Source organism: Hippocampus zosterae, chromosome 5 (assembly GCF_025434085.1).
Source record: "Hippocampus zosterae strain Florida chromosome 5, ASM2543408v3, whole genome shotgun sequence".
Taxonomy (NCBI): domain Eukaryota; kingdom Metazoa; phylum Chordata; class Actinopteri; order Syngnathiformes; family Syngnathidae; genus Hippocampus; species Hippocampus zosterae.
Genome location: NC_067455.1, coordinates 28,632,755 through 28,651,621, shown reverse-complemented (window position 1 = coordinate 28,651,621; position 18,867 = coordinate 28,632,755).

Here is an 18,867-nt window from a genome sequence, read left to right as displayed (position 1 = left end):
GCCCACTAGTTCACTAGTAAGATCATTGTGAGGCTTACTAGTGAACATGTAAGCCACAAAACGCTCACTAGTTCACTAGTAAGATCATTTTGAGGCTTACTAGTTGACATGTAAGCCGCAAAACGCCAACTAGCTCACTCGTAAGATCATTTTGACTCTTACTAGTGAACATGTAAGCCGCAAAACGCACACTAGTTCACTAGTAAGATCATTTTGAGGCTTACTAGTTGACATGTAAGCCGCAAAACGCCTACTAGTTCACTAGTAAGATCATTTTGACGCTTACTAGTGAACATGTAAGCCACAAAACACTCACTAGTTCACTAGTAAAGTCATTTTGACACTTACTAGTGAACATGTAAGCCACAAAACGCTCTCTAGTAAGATCATTTTGAGGCTTACTAGTGAACATGTAAGGCCATAAATGTGCCCACTAGTTCACTAGTAAGATCATTTTGAGGCTTAGTAGTTGACATGTAAGCCACAAAATGCCCACTAGTTCACTAGTAAGATCATTTTGAGGCTTACTAGTTGACATGTAAGCCGCAAAACGCCCACTAGGTCACTCGTAAGATCATTATGACGCTTACTAGTGAACATGTGAGCCGCAAAACGCACACTAGTTCACTAGTAAGATCATTTTGAGGCTTACTAGTTGACATGTAAGCCGCAAAACGCCTACTATTTCACTAGTAAGATCATTTTGACGCTTACTAGTGAACATGTTAGGTCATAAATGTGCCCACTAGTTCACTAGTAAGATCATTTTGAGGCTTACTAGTTGACATGTAAGCCGCAAAACGCCCACTAGTTCACTAGTAAGATCATTTTTATGCTTACTAGTGAACATGTAAGGCCATAAATGTGCCCACTAAGTCACTAGTAAGATCATTTTGACACCCACTAGTTCACTAGTAAGATCCTTTTGAGGCTTACAAGTGAAGATGTAAGCCACAAAACGCCCACTAGTTTACTAGTAAGATCATTTTGACGCTTACTAGTGAACACGTAAGGCCATAAATGTGCCCACTAGTTCACTAGTAAGATCATATTGAGGCTTACTATTTGACATGTAAGCCACAAAACGCCCACTAGTTCACTAGTAAGATCATTTTGAGGCTTACTAGTGAACATGTAAGCCACAAAACGCCCACTAGTTCACTAGTAAGATCATTTTGACGCTTACTAGTGAACATGTAAGCCACAAAACACTCACTAGTTCACTGGTAAGATCATTTTGAGGCTTACTTGTTGACATGTAAGCCGCAAAACGGCCACTAGTTCACTAGTAAGATCATTTTGACGCTTACTCGTGAACATGTAAGCCACAAAACGCCCACGAGTTCACTGGTAAGATCATTTTGAGGCTTACTAGTGAACATGTAAGGCCATAAATGTGCCCACTAGTTCACTGGTAAGATCATTCTGAGGCTTACTAGTTGACATGTAAGCCACAAAATCCCCACTAGTTCACTAGTAAGATCATTTTGAGGCTTACTAGTTGACATATAAGCTGCAAAACCCCCACTAGTTCACTGGTAAGATCGTTTTGAGGCTTACTAGTGAACATGTAAGGCCATAAATGTGCCCACTAGTTCACGAGTAAGATCATTTTGAGGCTTACTAGTTGACATGTAAGCCACAAAACGCCCACTAGTTCACTAGTAAGATCATTTTGAGTCTTACTAGTGAACATGTAAGCCACAAAACGCCCACTAGTTCACTAGTAAGATCATTTTGACACTTACTAGTGACAATGTAAGCCACAACGCTCTCTAGTAAGATCATTTTGAGGCTTACTAGTGAACATGTAAGGCCATAAATGTGCCCACTAGTTCACTAGTAAGATCATTTTGAGGCTTAGTAGTTGACATGTAAGCCACAAAATGCCCACTAGTTCACTAGTAAGATCATTTTGAGGCTTACTAGTTGACATGTAAGCCGCAAAACGCCCACTAGCTCACTCGTAAGATCATTTTGACGCTTACTAGTGAACATGTAAGCCGCAAAACGCACACTAGTTCACTAGTAAGATCATTTTGAGGCTTACTAGTTGACATGTAAGCCGCAAAACGCCTACTAGTTCACTAGTAAGATCATTTTGACGCTTACTAGTGAACATGTTAGGTCATAAATGTGCCCACTAGTTCACTAGTAAGATCATTTTGAGGCTTACTAGTTGACATGTAAGCCGCAAAACGCCCACTAGTTCACTAGTAAGATCATTTTTATGCTTACTAGTGAACATGTAAGGCCATAAATGTGCCCACTAAGTCACTAGTAAGATCATTTTGACGCTTACTAGTGAACATGTAAGCCACAAAACGCTCACTAGTTCACTAGTAAGATCATTTTGAGGCTTACTCGTGAACATGTAAGGCCATAAATGTGCCCACTAGTTCACTAGTAAGATCATTTTGAGGCTTAGTAGTTGACATGTAAGCCACAAAATGCCCACTAGTTCACTAGTAAGATCATTGTGAGGCTTACTAGTTGACATGTAAGCCGCAAAACGCCCACTAGTTCATTAGTAAGATCATTTTGAGGCTTACTTGTTGACATGTAAGCCGCAAAACGCCCACTAGTTCACTCGTAAGATCATTTTGAGGCTTACTAGTGTACGTGCAAGCCGCAAAACGCCCACTAGTTCACTAGTAAGATCATTTTGACGCTTACTCGTGAACATGTAAGCCACAAAACGGCCACTAGTTCACTGGTAAGATCATTTTGAGGCTTACTAGTGAACATTTAAGCCACAAAACGCCCACTAGTTCACTAGTAAGATCATTTTGAGGCTTACGAGTGAAGATGTAAGCCACAAAACGCCCACTAGTTCACTAGTAAGATCATTTTGAGGCTTACTAGTTGACATGTAAGCCACAAAACGCTCACTAATTCACTAGTAAGGTCATTTTGACGCTTACTAGTGAACATGTAAGCCACAAAACGCCCACTAGTTCATTAGTAAGATAATTTTGAGGCTTCCTTGTTGACATGTAAGCCGCAAAACTCCCACTAGTTCACTCGTAAGATAATTTTGAGGCTTACTAGTTGACATGCAAGCCGCATTACACCCACTAGTTCACTAGTAAGATCATTTTGACGCTTACTCGTGAACATGTAAGCCACAAAACGCCCACTACTATACTAGTAAGATCATTTTGAGGCTTACAAGTGAACATGTAAGGCCATAAATGTGCCCACTAGTTCACTCGTAAGATCATTTTGGGGCTTACTAGTTGACATGTAAGCCACAAAATCCCCACTAGTTCACTAGTAAGATCATTTTGAGGCTTACTAGTTGACATGTAAGCCGCAAAACGCCCACTAGTTCACTCGTAAGATCATTTTGAGGCTTACTAGTGTACGTGCAAGCCGCAAAACGCCCACTAGTTCACTAGTAAGATCATTTTGACCCTTACTCGTGAACATGTAAGCCACAAAACGGCCACTAGTTCACTGGTAAGATCATTTTGAGGCTTACTAGTGAACATTTAAGCCACAAAACGCCCACTAGTTCACTAGTTAGATCATTTTGAGGCTTACTAGTTGACATGTAAGCCACAAACGCCCACTAGTTCACTAGTAAGATCATTTTGAGGCTTACGAGTGAAGATGTAAGCCACAAAACGCCCACTAGTTCACTAGTAAGATCATTTTGAGGCTTACTAGTTGACATGTAAGCCACAAAACGCTCACTAATTCACTAGTAAGGTCATTTTGACGCTTACTAGTGAACATGTAAGCCACAAAACGCCCACTAGTTCATTAGTAAGATAATTTTGAGGCTTCCTTGTTGACATGTAAGCCGCAAAACTCCCACTAGTTCACTCGTAAGATAATTTTGAGGCTTACTAGTTGACATGCAAGCCGCAAAACACCCACTAGTTCACTAGTAAGATCATTTTGACGCTTACTCGTGAACATGTAAGCCACAAAACGCCCACTACTATACTAGTAAGATCATTTTGAGGCTTACAAGTGAACATGTAAGGCCATAAATGTGCCCACTAGTTCACTCGTAAGATCATTTTGGGGCTTACTAGTTGACATGTAAGCCACAAAATCCCCACTAGTTCACTAGTAAGATCATTTTGAGGCTTACTAGTTGACATGTAAGCCGCAAAACGCCCACTAGGTCACTCGTAAGATCATTATGACGCTTACTAGTGAACATGTGAGCCGCAAAACACTCACTAGTTCACTAGTAAAGTCATTTTGACACTTACTAGTGAACATGTTAGGCCATAAATGTGCCCACTAGTTCACTAGTAAGATCATTTTGACGCTTACTAGTGAACATGTAAGCCACAAAACACTCACTAGTTCACTAGTAAAGTCATTTTGACACTTACTAGTGAACATGTAAGCCACAAAACGCTCTCTAGTAAGATCATTTTGAGGCTTACTAGTGAACATGTAAGGCCATAAATGTGCCCACTAGTTCACTAGTAAGATCATTTTGAGGCTTAGTAGTTGACATGTAAGCCACAAAATTCCCACTAGTTCACTAGTAAGATCATTTTGAGGCTTACTAGTTGACATGTAAGCCGCAAAACGCCCACTAGGTCACTCGTAAGATCATTATGACGCTTACTAGTGAACATGTGAGCCGCAAAACGCACACTAGTTCACTAGTAAGATCATTTTGAGGCTTACTAGTTGACATGTAAGCCGCAAAACGCCTACTAGTTCACTAGTAAGATCATTTTGACGCTTACTAGTGAACATGTTAGGTCATAAATGTGCCCACTAGTTCACTTTTAAGATCATTTTGAGGCTTACTAGTTGACATGTAAGCCGCAAAACGCCCACTAGTTCACTAGTAAGATCATTTTTATGCTTACTAGTGAACATGTAAGGCCATAAATGTGCCCACTAAGTCACTAGTAAGATCATTTTGACGCCCACTAGTTCACTAGTAAGATCATTTTGAGGCTTACAAGTGAAGATGTAAGCCACAAAACGCCCACTAGTTTACTAGTAAGATCATTTTGACGCTTACTAGTGAACACGTAAGGCCATAAATGTGCCCACTAGTTCACTAGTAAGATCATATTGAGGCTTACTATTTGACATGTAAGCCACAAAACGCCCACTAGTTTACTAGTAAGATCATTTTGAGGCTTACTAGTGAACATGTAAGCCACAAAACGCCCACTAGTTCACTAGTAAGATCATTTTGACGCTTACTAGTGAACATGTAAGCCACAAAACACTCACTAGTTCACTAGTAAAGTCATTTTGACACTTACTAGTGAACATGTAAGCCACAAAACGCTCTCTAGTAAGATCATTTTGAGGCTTACTAGTGAACATGTAAGGCCATAAATGTGCCCACTAGTTCACTAGTAAGATCATTTTGAGGCTTAGTAGTTGACATGTAAGCCACAAAATGCCCACTTGTTCACTAGTAAGATCATTTTGAGGCTTACTAGTTGACATGTAAGCCGCAAAACGCCCACTAGCTCACTCGTAAGATCATTTTGACGCTTACTAGTGAACATGTAAGCCGCAAAACGCACACTAGTTCACTAGTAAGATCATTTTGAGGCTTACTAGTTGACATGTAAGCCGCAACACGCCTACTAGTTCACTAGTAAGATCATTTTGACGCTTACTAGTGAACATGTAAGGCCATAAATGTGCCCACTAGTTCACTAGTAAGGTCATTTTGACGCGTACTAGTGAACATGTAAGCCACAAAACGCTCACTAGTAAGGTCATTTTGAGGCTTACTAGTGAAGATGTAAGCCACAAAACGCCTCCTAGTTCACTAGTAAGATCATTTTGACGCTTACTAGTGAACATGTAAGCCACAAAACGCTCACTAGTTCACTAGTAAGATCATTTTGAGGCTTACTCGTGAACATGTAAGGCCATAAATGTGCCCACTAGTTCACTAGTAAGATCATTTTGAGGCTTAGTAGTTGACATGTAAGCCACAAAACGCCCACTAGTTCACTAGTAAGATCATTTTGAGGCTTACTAGTTGACATGTAAGCCACAAAACGCTCACTAATTCACTAGTAAGGTCATTTTGACGCTTACTAGTGAACATGTAAGCCACAAAACGCCCACTAGTTCATTAGTAAGATAATTTTGAGGCTTCCTTGTTGACATGTAAGCTGCAAAACTCCCACTAGTTCACTCGTAAGATAATTTTGAGGCTTACTAGTTGACATGCAAGCCGCAAAACACCCACTAGTTCACTAGTAAGATCATTTTGACGCTTACTCGTGAACATGTAAGCCACAAAACGCCCACTACTATACTAGTAAGATCATTTTGAGGCTTACAAGTGAACATGTAAGGCCATAAATGTGCCCACTAGTTCACTCGTAAGATCATTTTGGGGCTTACTAGTTGACATGTAAGCCACAAAATCCCCACTAGTTCACTAGTAAGATCATTTTGAGGCTTACTAGTTGACATGTAAGCCACAAAACGCCCACTAGTTCACTGGTAAGATCATTTTGAGGCTTACTAGTGAACATGTAAGACCATAAATGTGCCCACTAGTTCACTAGTAAGATCATTTTGAGGCTAACTAGTTGACATGTAAGCCACAAAACGCCCACTAGTTCACTAGTAAGATCATTTGGAGGCTTACAAGTGAATATGTAAGCCACAAAACGCCCACTAGTTTACTAGTAAGATCATTTTGACGCTTACTAGTAAGATCATTTTGACGCTTACTAGTGAACACGTAAGGCCATAAATGTGCCCACTAGTTCACTAGTAAGATCATATTGAGGCTTACTATTTGACATAAAAGCCACAAAACGCCCACTAGTTCACTAGTAAGATCATTTTGAGGCTTACTAGTGAACATGTAAGCCACAAAACGCCCACTAGTTCACTAGTAAGATCATTTTGACGCTTACTAGTGAACATGTAAGCCACAAAACGCTCACTAGTTCACTAGTAAGGTCATTTTGACGCTTACTCGTGAACATGTAAGCCACAAATTGTCACTAGTTCACTAGTAAGGTCATTTTGACGCTTACTAGTTAACATGTAAGCCACAAAACGCTCACTAGTTCACTAGTAAGATCATTTTGAGGCTAACTAGTGAACATGTAAGCCACAAAACGCCCACTAGTTCACTAGTAAGATCATTTTGAGGCTTACAAGTGAAGATGTAAGCCACAAAACGCCCACTAGTTTACTAGTAAGATCATTTTGACGCTTACTAGTGAACACGTAAGGCCATAAATGTGCCCACTACTTCACTAGTAAGATCATTTTGAGGCTTACTAGTTGACATGTAAGCCGCAAAACGCCCACTAGTTCACTGGTAAGATCATTTTGAGGCTTACTAGTTGACATGTAAGCCGCAAAACGCCCACTAGTTCACGAGTAAGATCATTTTCACGCTTACTAGTTGACATGTAAGGCCATAAACGTGCCCACTAGTTCACTAGTAAGATCATTTTGAGGCTTACTAGTTGACATGTAAGCCACAAAATGCCCACTAGTTCTCTAGTAAGCTCATTTTGAGGCTTACTAGTGAAGATGTAAGCCACAAAACGCCCACTTGTTCACTAGTAAGATCATTTTGACGCTTACTAGTTAACATGTAAGCCACAAAACGCCCACTAGTTCACTAGTAAGATAATTTTGAGGCTTACTTGTTGACATGTAAGCCGCAAAATGCCCACTAGTTCACTCGTAAGATCATTTTGAGGCTTACTAGTTGACATGCAAGCCGCAAAACGCCCACTAGTTCACTAGTAAGATCATTTTGACGCTTACTGGTGAACATGTAAGGCCATAAATGTGCCCACTAGTTCACTAGTAAGATCATTTTGAGGCTTACTCGTTGACATGTAAGCCACAAAACGCTCACTAATTCACTAGTAAGGTCATTTTGACGCTTACTCGTGAACATGTAAGCCACAAAACGCCCACTAGTTCATTAGTAAGATCATTTTGAGGCTTACTTGTTGACATGTAAGCCGCAAAACGGCCACTAGTTCACTAGTAAGATCATTTTGACGCTTACTCGTGAACATGTAAGCCACAAAACGCCCACGAGTTCACTGGTAAGATCATTTTGAGGCTTACTAGTTGACATGTAAGCCACAAAATCCCCACTAGTTCACTAGTAAGATCATTTTGAGGCTTACTAGTTGACATATAAGCCGCAAAACCCCCACTAGTTCACTGGTAAGATCATTTTGAGGCTTACTAGTGAACATGTAAGGCCATAAATGTGCCCACTAGTTCACTGGTAAGATCATTTTGAGGCTTACTAGTTGACATGTAAGCCACAAAATCCCCACTAGTTCACTAGTAAGATCATTTTGAGGCTTACTAGTTGAAATATAAGCCGCAAATCCCCCACTAGTTCACTGGTAAGATCATTTTGAGGCTTACTAGTGAACATGTAAGGCCATAAATGTGCCCACTAGTTCACTAGTAAGATCATTTTGAGGCTTACTAGTTCACATGTAAGCCACAAAACGCCCACTAGTTCACTAGTAAGATCATTTTGAGGCTAACGAGTGAAGATGTAAGCCACAAAACGCCCACTAGTTCACTAGTAAGATCATTTTGAGTCTTACTAGTGAACATGTAAGCCACAAAACGCCCACTAGTTCACTAGTAAGATCATTTTGACGCTTACTAGTGAACATGTAAGCCACAAAACGCTCACTAGTTCACAAGTAAGGTCATTGTGACGCTTACTAGTGAACATGTCATCCACAAAAGAACCCACTAGTTCACTAGTAAGATCATTTTGAGGCTTACTAGTTGACATGTAAGCCACAAAACGCCCCTTAGCTCACTCGTAAGATCATTTTGAGGCTTACTAGTGAACATGTAAGCCACAAAACGCTCACTAGTTCACTAGTAAGGTGTTGGATTGATTATTGTTTAGTAATCATACATTCACGTATTATTCGGTTGATTCTCGTGTCGTCATTTTATGCTCGCAATGAAGAATGCTTCTGCCTGTCAGTATAGTTTGATTTTGCTTGCAAAGAACGCTTATCCTTGCAATCATTAGTTGGCTTTGCCTGCAATGAAGAACGCTTATGCTTTCAATAAAGATTTATCCTTTATTATTTACTCACATCTATAATCATTATATGTTCTTCATTATGTGCTCACTTTTGCTTGCTGTACTGTGTGAGAAGTTAGGGTCGCAACCACCTTTCCGAGGACGTGGCTGGGAAGAGATAACTGTTAAGACTAAACAGCGAGCAAGGCTGAACCGTGAATGGAGACATCAACACCAGCTGCAACGGGATGTTTATGTCTATTTGCACACATGTACGTAAATTGCACTCACATACACACACATAGTCAAACAAGTTCAGTGTGTGTTCAACAGCCCCCACCCTTTAGGTTGGACACACCTATGTAGTAGCTTTTCCCAATAAATGAGGAGGTGAAGGGGGAGATCGTTAGGGTTACGTGTGGAGAACTGAAACCGAACGCTTCTCCTCATTCCCTCCTGGTACCAGAATCGAGTCTCCTGTCTCCTCCTTTAGGTTATTCTTGAGTGTCAATTTGGACCAACCTGACATTTTTGGGGGCTCGTCCGGGATCGCAACATACCTGACGCCTCCAGACGCTGAGTCGACGGCCAGGAAGACCGTGGCCATGGCAAAGACACCCTTTCTGGGACTGGGTTTCGGCTCCTCGTCTGGGGGCTGAGGGTTGACGCGAATCCCAGAGGAGAGAGGACTACTCTTGGTAAGTAGGGCGGCGGTGTCCTGTACGTACTTAAACTCCGCATCGACACTCGAGGAGTGTTTGCGCGCCGGGTTTGTAAAGACGGAGGTCGGGGTCTTTAAACCCGTTTTCAATTGAAACACTCTCAGGGCAGGTGTTGTAGTTTGGTTCGAACGCCTGGTTCGAGACCCTGTGTGAGCCTGAGAGGGGTTTGTTGAGAAGGAACTCTTTCAACGGTGATTGAGTGTTTGCGCGCCGGCAAAAAGACGAGGTCTTTTTAAGCCGTAAAGCCCTGAGCCATACTAGTCCCTATCAGGCATACAGACCGTGCAAGTCTCTAAACTGATGAGGGCGACGGTGTCCTGCACGTGCTTAAACTCCGTGTGTAAATAATGTGTGTTAAACCCCGGGTATAAATAAGATAAGATATCCTTTATTCGTCCCAAAGTGGGGACATTTATAATGTCTATATAGTGCGTTACCTCTGGTCAAGGTAATAGGATAAAACCAAATCAAATGCGCATAAATGTATGACTGTGTAACTGTGTGAGTGGAGGTTCGCTACCTCATCTGAACAGGACATTTGTTGTGGCAACTGTCTGAGGAAGCAGAGGCAAGAATTTCCCGCCACCGTGGTGGTAGAAGGTTGGAAATTACCTCAGTCGGAGAAATTGCCACCCTGTTCAAGGGAATAGTCAGCCTAGTTACCCTAGGTAAATCGCTGACTCTAAACAAAAAATTCTCAAATTCTCAAAGTTCCACCCCCTAATTCGCAAATGGGGGTTCATAATAGTAAGACCATGGAGAGAGGTGATCCCAAAAAGAAGTTAACATGTAAGGACTGGAGATTCGTAGAGAGACAATGTCCTTCGAAGATAAAACATTTAGATACGTGGATAGAAAAATACACCACCGTTATATCCGACTCTTCCGACATCTCCTCCTTTTCCACCATCCTCTCCACCCTCTTACAGAGTGGAATTTTCAAAAAATTGGAGTAGTGTTTTTTCCCCTGCTGCGACGAAGGTTGACTCATCCGGGAGTGAGGTACGAGACGCTTTTCCCATGATTGAAGTTGCAGATCCAGACATAAAAGGTGAGTCGCCTGTCATTCTTGTTTATAGAACATGGACACAAGAAGATGTAAAAAAAAGCCGTAGACGGCATTACATCACATAAAATTGACGTGGTACAATTTGTCCAGGAAATGGAGGATCTGCGAAAATCATATCATCTAAATGGAGCTGAGGAGCAACAAGTTTGGATGGCGGCTTGTTTGACAGTAAATTGATGGTGTATACTGTATCGATATTTGGATGGAGTGAAGTCTTCTCGCGGATGACAAAATTAAAAGTTTGGATGTGCTTAACTTGGTTGTGAGCGGTAGTAAGGTGAATATTTTGGTTTGTCTGTAGGCTTGTGTCTGCGAACATGTGTTGAATTAGTCTTTGCGTGTGGGTGTGTAGATAAGCGTGACTCTTGGCGCGACTCATGGAGTCTTGTTTGTTTTGTTTTCTGGCTTTTGCAGTATAGAAGGTTTGTATGACATCTATTATAATTACCGGTACTTGTAATTGAAACTGTTTTTATTATAATTCCTAACACCACTTCAGCTTCATAATTTCAACCGGCGCTACATGAAGTATGTGTAAATCAGGTAAAGAAATAAAATGGTTAAGTATGGGTGTGGTGACACAGAGAGTTTTGGATACTTATAGTGGGTGACAGGCAAGTGAAAATATTGATGGTGAGACGTAAGGTGATGATGGAAGTTGAGTATGTTGAGAATAAAGAAAGGCACAGGCAGGTGAGGTTTGACACAGTGATGCTACGAATGAGGAGGTCACCGTGTGTTTAGGTTGAAATGGGCCGGAAGGTCACGAGATGCTTAGATGGTTGTTTGTAAGTCGTAAACAGTGGACGTGTGTGGGACGTTGTTAACTTTCTGGAAGGAGTTAGAATGTGTAAGTATTCAGTGAAGGCCTTGATCAGGATGATTTGTGAATGTTAATGTCTGTGGGTTTCAGTTATCTTATTTGTTTTATAAATGCTTCTGTTATGCTGCTAATTGCCAGGATGTTCCGATTATGTTCCAATGTTTTTTTTAGATTACGTTCATAAGATGCACATTTCTCTTGAAACCTGATAAGAGCCATCACGGCTCCTGATGTGGGAGGAATGATGGTCTTGTCTCATGAATTTGGAAAATTCTGTTACAACTTTGCTATCCGTGGATTGTGTTGTGCCTTCCGTCATTATGAAATTTAATGACTAGAGTTGAAGCTATCGTCGAACATACAAATTCTTGTTGGTTTGAGTCATAAAAAAACCCGTCAGATTTTACGACACATCTCATTTGTGCATACACAGGCTGGATTTCTAATTTCGTTTGTCACAAGAGCAAAATCTTCCAGCTTTAATCAGCACGTTTCAGGGTCACGTGTGAATAATTTACAATTGGCTTCGTTAACTTAGTATGACTGCACGTTTTAAGGTCAACAGTGGCATTTTTGAGTATCACGCACCCTAGGTGGTGTTTACCAAAGACAGTTGTGGCATAGATAAGCCTTTTGGCAGCAGTGTATGGTGTGAACTCTGCATGCTGGAAGAGTGCTAGAAAAAAAAAAGATAAAGGGATGAGCTGTTGCACACTAGCATGACGTTTTTTTGTCGCCTGTTTGGCATTTATTTTGTGTGTCTATGTTGTTATGTCGATCCCCTTTAACGCTGGAAAAATGCACAGTGCTTAACCGTGCTACTTTGTTGTGGCTTCCTGATGGGTGTTTGTTTGTTTGTTTTTTGATTGTTTGTTTGTTTGTCTGTTTGTTTGTTGGAATGTGAACAGGTAATAGTGATTTGAGAGGTTGTAGGAGGAAGTACAACAAACTCATCTCATCTTATCTCCCGTTTTGTGTGTGTGTTGTTTGTTGTTTGTTTCATATTAATATTGCGATGACCTGCATGACTGCCTGATTGGAAACTCTAAATTGTCCCTAGGTGTGAGCATGGGCTTGGGTGGTTGTGCTTGTGTCTGTGTGCCCTGTAATTGGTTGGCGACCGGTTCGGGTTGTCCCCATCCTGCTGCCCGGAGTTGGATGGAATAAACTCCACTCACCCCCGCGAACCTCGTGAGGATAAAAGCGGATCGGACATTGAATGACTGAATGTATTGCTTCATATAGTGATGGGTCGTTTTATTGGGTACATCTCGGTTTAACGGGCGAAGGGAGGAATCTTGATATAAACAAGCGCGTTTTGCGGGCTATATTTAGGTGGGTTTGTGCGACTTTCAGTTGGTGCACAAACTGTTTGAGCATATACGGGAGCCTATTTATGCGTCGCTTTTCAAAATTGGTGCCCCGTTACATTACGGCAACTCATCAGTTTATTGGCTTAAAACTGATTTGTATAGTTATTTTGCGGTTTGCGGTTGTTGTATAACACGTGAAGTATTGTTAATTCAGTGTGACGAATGTTGTTCGTTTTTGTATCATGTTGTGATAGTTACGCGGCTCACACGGCAACGATTTCTTTTTTTTAGGGGGGACTTGCTGACTAACAGCAACATGATAACGTTTTGGTTTCAGTTCACTTCTGTTTTATATGCGGCAACAAATTGGGACCCACGCGGACATATGTCCAAACTTCCTTTTTGTGTCATGGATTATCTCACGCATTGGCAGGGGGAATGGTGTCTCTGGTTCGGAAACATGATACAACCTATGGTTTTAACCAATGTTGGAATACGGTACATTTTGAACTACATCTCCATTTCAGATAATGTAGATGGTTTTCGTTGAATTCATGAGGGGGTTTGGTTGAGGCTTTTCCAAAATGGGTCGAAAATTGATAAAATGGAATGCATGTTTCACATTTTATTTGAGACACTATTGCTCCTGCCATCCACAATCTGCAGGATTGGTAGCAAGTCTGAAAGTATATGGTTAAAATTCAATTAAAGAAATTGAATTGAAATTGAATTGACTTATATGTTAATATTACGAGAATGGTGTTTTCTTCTTTGTTCGAAATATTGTTTGGGAGACTATATATATTATTGATAATTTCTACAAAATTGTGAACTAGGAAATTAAGCTGATTCGGTTGACAATATGTGAGAATGTTTAGAAAAAAAATGAATTGAGATTGCCGTAGGACGATTGTGCCTTTTTCACAGCAGGTTCCAGCAGACATGGCTCTGATTCGAAACATGAAAAACAAACATTGTGTTTCTTTGAAGTTTTGATGACCACACCGTTTGATGGACATTGTGAAAAGGTCATCTCGACAGAAACAACCACTGAGGAAGGTGAGCGAAGTCCGGTGACGCGATGGGCACAGTATTTTAGTTACTGGGAACATCAAACGACCGGCGGAAGAAGTTTCAAGACACCTTTGCACTCACTTAGGGTGTGTTTCTGTCGACATGCTAGAATATCAGTGGTGGTATGTCATTTCCTGTTATATGATCACACTAACACATGGTCGACTGTTCTCCTTTTTTATATGGTATTTGTGCTCTCCTTTAGCACATGTGAATGGGGATGTATTTTTTTTAATAATAACCTACATTTTGCGAATAGATCTAGACCAGGGGTGTCAAACTCATCTTTGAGGCCGCTTTGGGGTTACACCTTCCTTCGATGGGCCGGTACGACGGAGAAATTTGATTAATTGGTTATATTTTATTAATTGTACAACTCAACTCAACTGTGTTTATAGAGCAACTTGAATCAACCATCGCTGTATACAAAGATATGTACATGGAGTGGATATATCAGAAATACAATGATGAAATTATTTGCTAACAACTACATATGGATGAATTGTGCCAATTCTGAAGCCAGTCATATTTTGTTCAATTATTGTTTGGTTGAGTGTTTTAACAGGTAACAAAATTATCACAAAATCTCGACATTATTCATATAGAATTTGGGCATTTCGGTACAGATTTTAGCAGGGTTTATGGCAGTTGATGCGCGTCAATTGCTTTCACGGGCCACATAAGTACATGGGGTTTCGACTTTGACACCTGTGATCTGGATGATCTGGGGAAGGGAAATGAAGAAACACATTGCGGCACAAATTGTTGTATACTTTTTTGTTTTTGTGGCAAAAGTATTTTATTTATAATCGATCTAGTCGATCTCATTATGAAAATAAAAATGGAGTAGTGAACACACCATGAGTGGTAGAAAAGAGCACAACTTTTTTATTTGGGTTTGTTTTGGAGATTGAAGTGATTTGTGTACTGTGCTCCTCTGGTGATGTTGCTCGGCTGAAATTGAATTTATAACCGTTTATTGATTTATTTCTAGTTCAAATGGTGCATTGATTTGGTCGTAATGGTTCAGATATGGATTTTAAATACATTTCTTAGGTGATTTTATGCGTTTACGATCTTTTCTTTGGTGGTAAAAGGAAAACGACCCGACGGTGATGTAGTTATTCTCTGCAGAAAGTTGAGCTATTTTTCATTCTTTTGTTATTTTATTTTTATTTTATGTTACTGCGGATACGGTGTGATGAAGTAGTGTACTTCTAATGATTTTGAAGGCGAATTATGGTTATCGCAGGCGAGTGTTTTTCATTTTCTGGTGTCTGTGCATTGGTATCACTGCTTTTGCCAGTAACTGTGTTTCCATCAACAGCGGAGGATATACAGGGGGCTGCGTTATCGTCGATGACAGGAAGTAACCTTCTCCGGTTCCGGCGTGACGCCTCCTGGAGGGATGGCGATCCCACCTATATAGACGCAATTGGGGTTCCTCGTGGCGTGCCAGATGAGTATAAGTTGGTTAACCAGATTGCTGCCGGTTGGGAATCCATTTTCATTTGGGTTACCCCTAATAAGAATGTTGACAGGATCAACTACCCCCACTACAATGTCCAGAAGCTCGGAAATTTTACTGAGGAAGCCGTTTTGGCTATAAAAGAGCAATTGGCGGCCACCTCCCTGATGGCGTTTCAGAACCGCATCGCGGTTGATATGCTCTTGGCAGAGACCAATGGAGTATGTGCGATGTTTGGTGACCAGTGTTGTACGTTCATACCTAACAACACCGCGCCTGATGGCGCCATCGCCAAGGCCATTGGAGGCCTCCGCACCCTGACTCGCCAAATAAGGGCCCATTCCGGCGTGAATACGTCCTTCTGGGCGGAGTGGTGGCATGAGGCCTTCGGAGAGTACAAGGATTTGGTGTTTTATGTACTAATCTCTTTTGCTCTTTTTGCAGCTGTCTTGACGTTGTGTGGATGCTGTTGCATTCCCTGTATCAGAGTGCTGCTTATCCGGCTTATTACTACAGCTGTGGCGCCCACGACGTCTAAAGTGAATGAGATGTATCCTCTGTTGTTGTTTGATGGCAGTGATTCTGGGGTTGATTATGCCTCTTCGGATGATGACATGATTTCGCTTCGGCATCAGGGGGTCATAGATGGTTTTTAGTCGTTTTGCTCCCTGCCCCTGGGTGTAACTATGTTTGCGTGTGCGGCATTGACTCCACTGAATAAAGACCGTCGGGAAGGTTCTGTGTGATGATACGTGCAAATGTAGGATGAACAGGGGGGAATGTTGGATTTATTATTGTTTAGTAATCATACATTCACGTATTATTCGGTTGATTCTCGTGTCGTCATTTTATGCTCGCAATGAAGAATGCTTCTGCCTGTCAGTATAGTTTGATTTTGCTTGCAAAGAAGAACGCTTATGCTTGCAATCATTAGTTGGCTTTGCCTGCAATGAAGAACGCTTATGCTTTCAATAAAGATTTATCCTTTATTATTTACTCACATCTATAATCATTATATGTTCTTCATTATGTGCTCACTTTTGCTTGCTGTACTGTGTGAGAAGTTAGGGTCGCAACCACCTTTCCGAGGACGTGGCTGGGAAGAGATAACTGTTAAGACTAAACAGCGAGCAAGGCTGAACCGTGAATGGAGACATCAACACCAGCTGCAACGGGATGTTTCTGTCTATTTGCACACATGTATGTAAATTGCACTCACATACACACACATAGTCAAACAAGTTCAGTGTGTGTTCAACAGCCCCCACCCTTTAGGTTGGACACACCTATGTAGTAGCTTTTCCAAATAAATGAGGAGGTGAAGGGGGAGATCGTTAGGGTTACGTGTGGAGAACTGAAACCGAACGCTTCTCCTCGTTCCCTCCTGGTACCAGAATCGAGTCCCTGTCTCCTCCTTTAGGTTATTCTTGAGTGTCAATTTGGACCAACCTGACATAAGGTCATTTTGACCCTTACTCGTGAACATGTAAGCCACAAAACGGCCACTAGTTCACTAGTAAGATCATTTTGAGGCTTACTATTGAACATGTAAGCCACAAAACGGCCACTAGTTCACTAGTAAGATCATTCTGACGCTTACCGGTGAACATGTAAGCCACAGAACGCCCACTAGTTCACTAGTAAGATCATTTTGAGGCTTACTAGTGAACATGTAAAGCCATAAATGTGCCCACTAGTTCACTAGTAAGATCATTTTGACACTTACTAGTGAACATGTAAGCCACAAAACGCTCACTAGTTCACTAGTAAGATCATTTTGAGGCTTACTCGTGAACATGTAAGGCCATAAATGTGCCCACTAGTTCACTAGTAAGATCATTTTGAGGCTTAGTAGTTGACATGTAAGCCACAAAATGCCCACTAGTTCACTAGTAAGATCATTGTGAGGCATACTAGTGAACATGTAAGCCACAAACCGCTCACTAGTTCACTAGTAAGATCATTTTGAGGCTTACTAGTTGACATGTAAGCCGCAAAACGCCAACTAGTTCACTAGTAAGATCATTTTGACGCTTACTAGTGAACATGTAAGCCACAAAACACTCACTAGTTCACTAGTAAAGTCATTTTGACACTTACTAGTGAACATGTAAGCCACAAAACGCTCTCTATTAAGATCATTTTGAGGCTTACTAGTGAACATGTAAGGCCATAAATGTGCCCACTAGTTCACTAGTAAGATCATTTTGAGGCTTAGTAGTTGACATGTAAGCCACAAAATGCCCACTAGTTCACTAGTAAGATCATTGTGAGGCTTACTAGTGAACATGTAAGCCACAAAACGCTCACTAGTTCACTAGTAAGATCATTTTGAGGCTTACTAGTTGACATGTAAGCCGCAAAACGCCCACTAGCTCACTCGTAAGATCATTTTGACGCTTACTAGTGAACATGTAAGCCGCAAAACGCACACTAGTTCACTAGTAAGATCATTTTGAGGCTTACTAGTTGACATGTAAGCCGCAAAACACCTACTAGTTCACTAGTAAGATCATTTTGACGCTTACTAGTGAACATGTTAGGTCATAAATGTGCCCACTAGTTCACTAGTAAGATCATTTTGAGGCTTACTAGTTGACATGTAAGCCGCAAAACGCCCACTAGTTCACTAGTAAGATCATTTTTATGCTTACTAGTGAACATGTAAGGCCATAAATGTGCCCACTAGGTCACTAGTAAGATCATTTTGACGCTTACTAGTGAACATTGAAGGCCATAAATGTGCCCACGAGTTCACTAGTAAGATCATTTTGAGGCTTAGTATTTGACATGTAAGCCACAAAATGCCCACTAGTAAGGTCATTTTGAGGCTTACTAGTGAAGATGTAAGCCACAAAACGCCTACTAGTTCACTAGTAAGATCATTTTGACGCTTACTAGTGAACATGTAAGCCACAAAACGCTCACTAGTTCACTAGTAAGATCATTTTGAGGCTTACTCGTGAACATGTAAGCCACAAAACGCTCACTAGTAAGGTCATTTTGAGGCTTACTAGTGAAGATGTAAGCCACAAAACGCCTACTAGTTCACTAGTAAGATCATTTTGACGCTTACTAGTGAACATGTAAGCCACAAAACGCTCACTAGTTCACTAGTAAGATCATTTTGAGGCTTACTCGTGAACATGTAAGGCCATAAATGTGCCCACTAGTTCACTAGTTAGATCATTTTGAGGCTTAGTATTTGACATGTAAGCCACAAAAGAACCCACTAGTTCACTATTAAGATCATTTTGAGGCTTACTAGTTGACATGTAGGCCGCAAAACGCCCACTAGCTCACTCGTAAGATCATTTTGAGGCTTACTAGTTTACATGTAAGCCGCAAAACGCCCACTAGTTCACGATGAAGATCATTTTCACGCTTA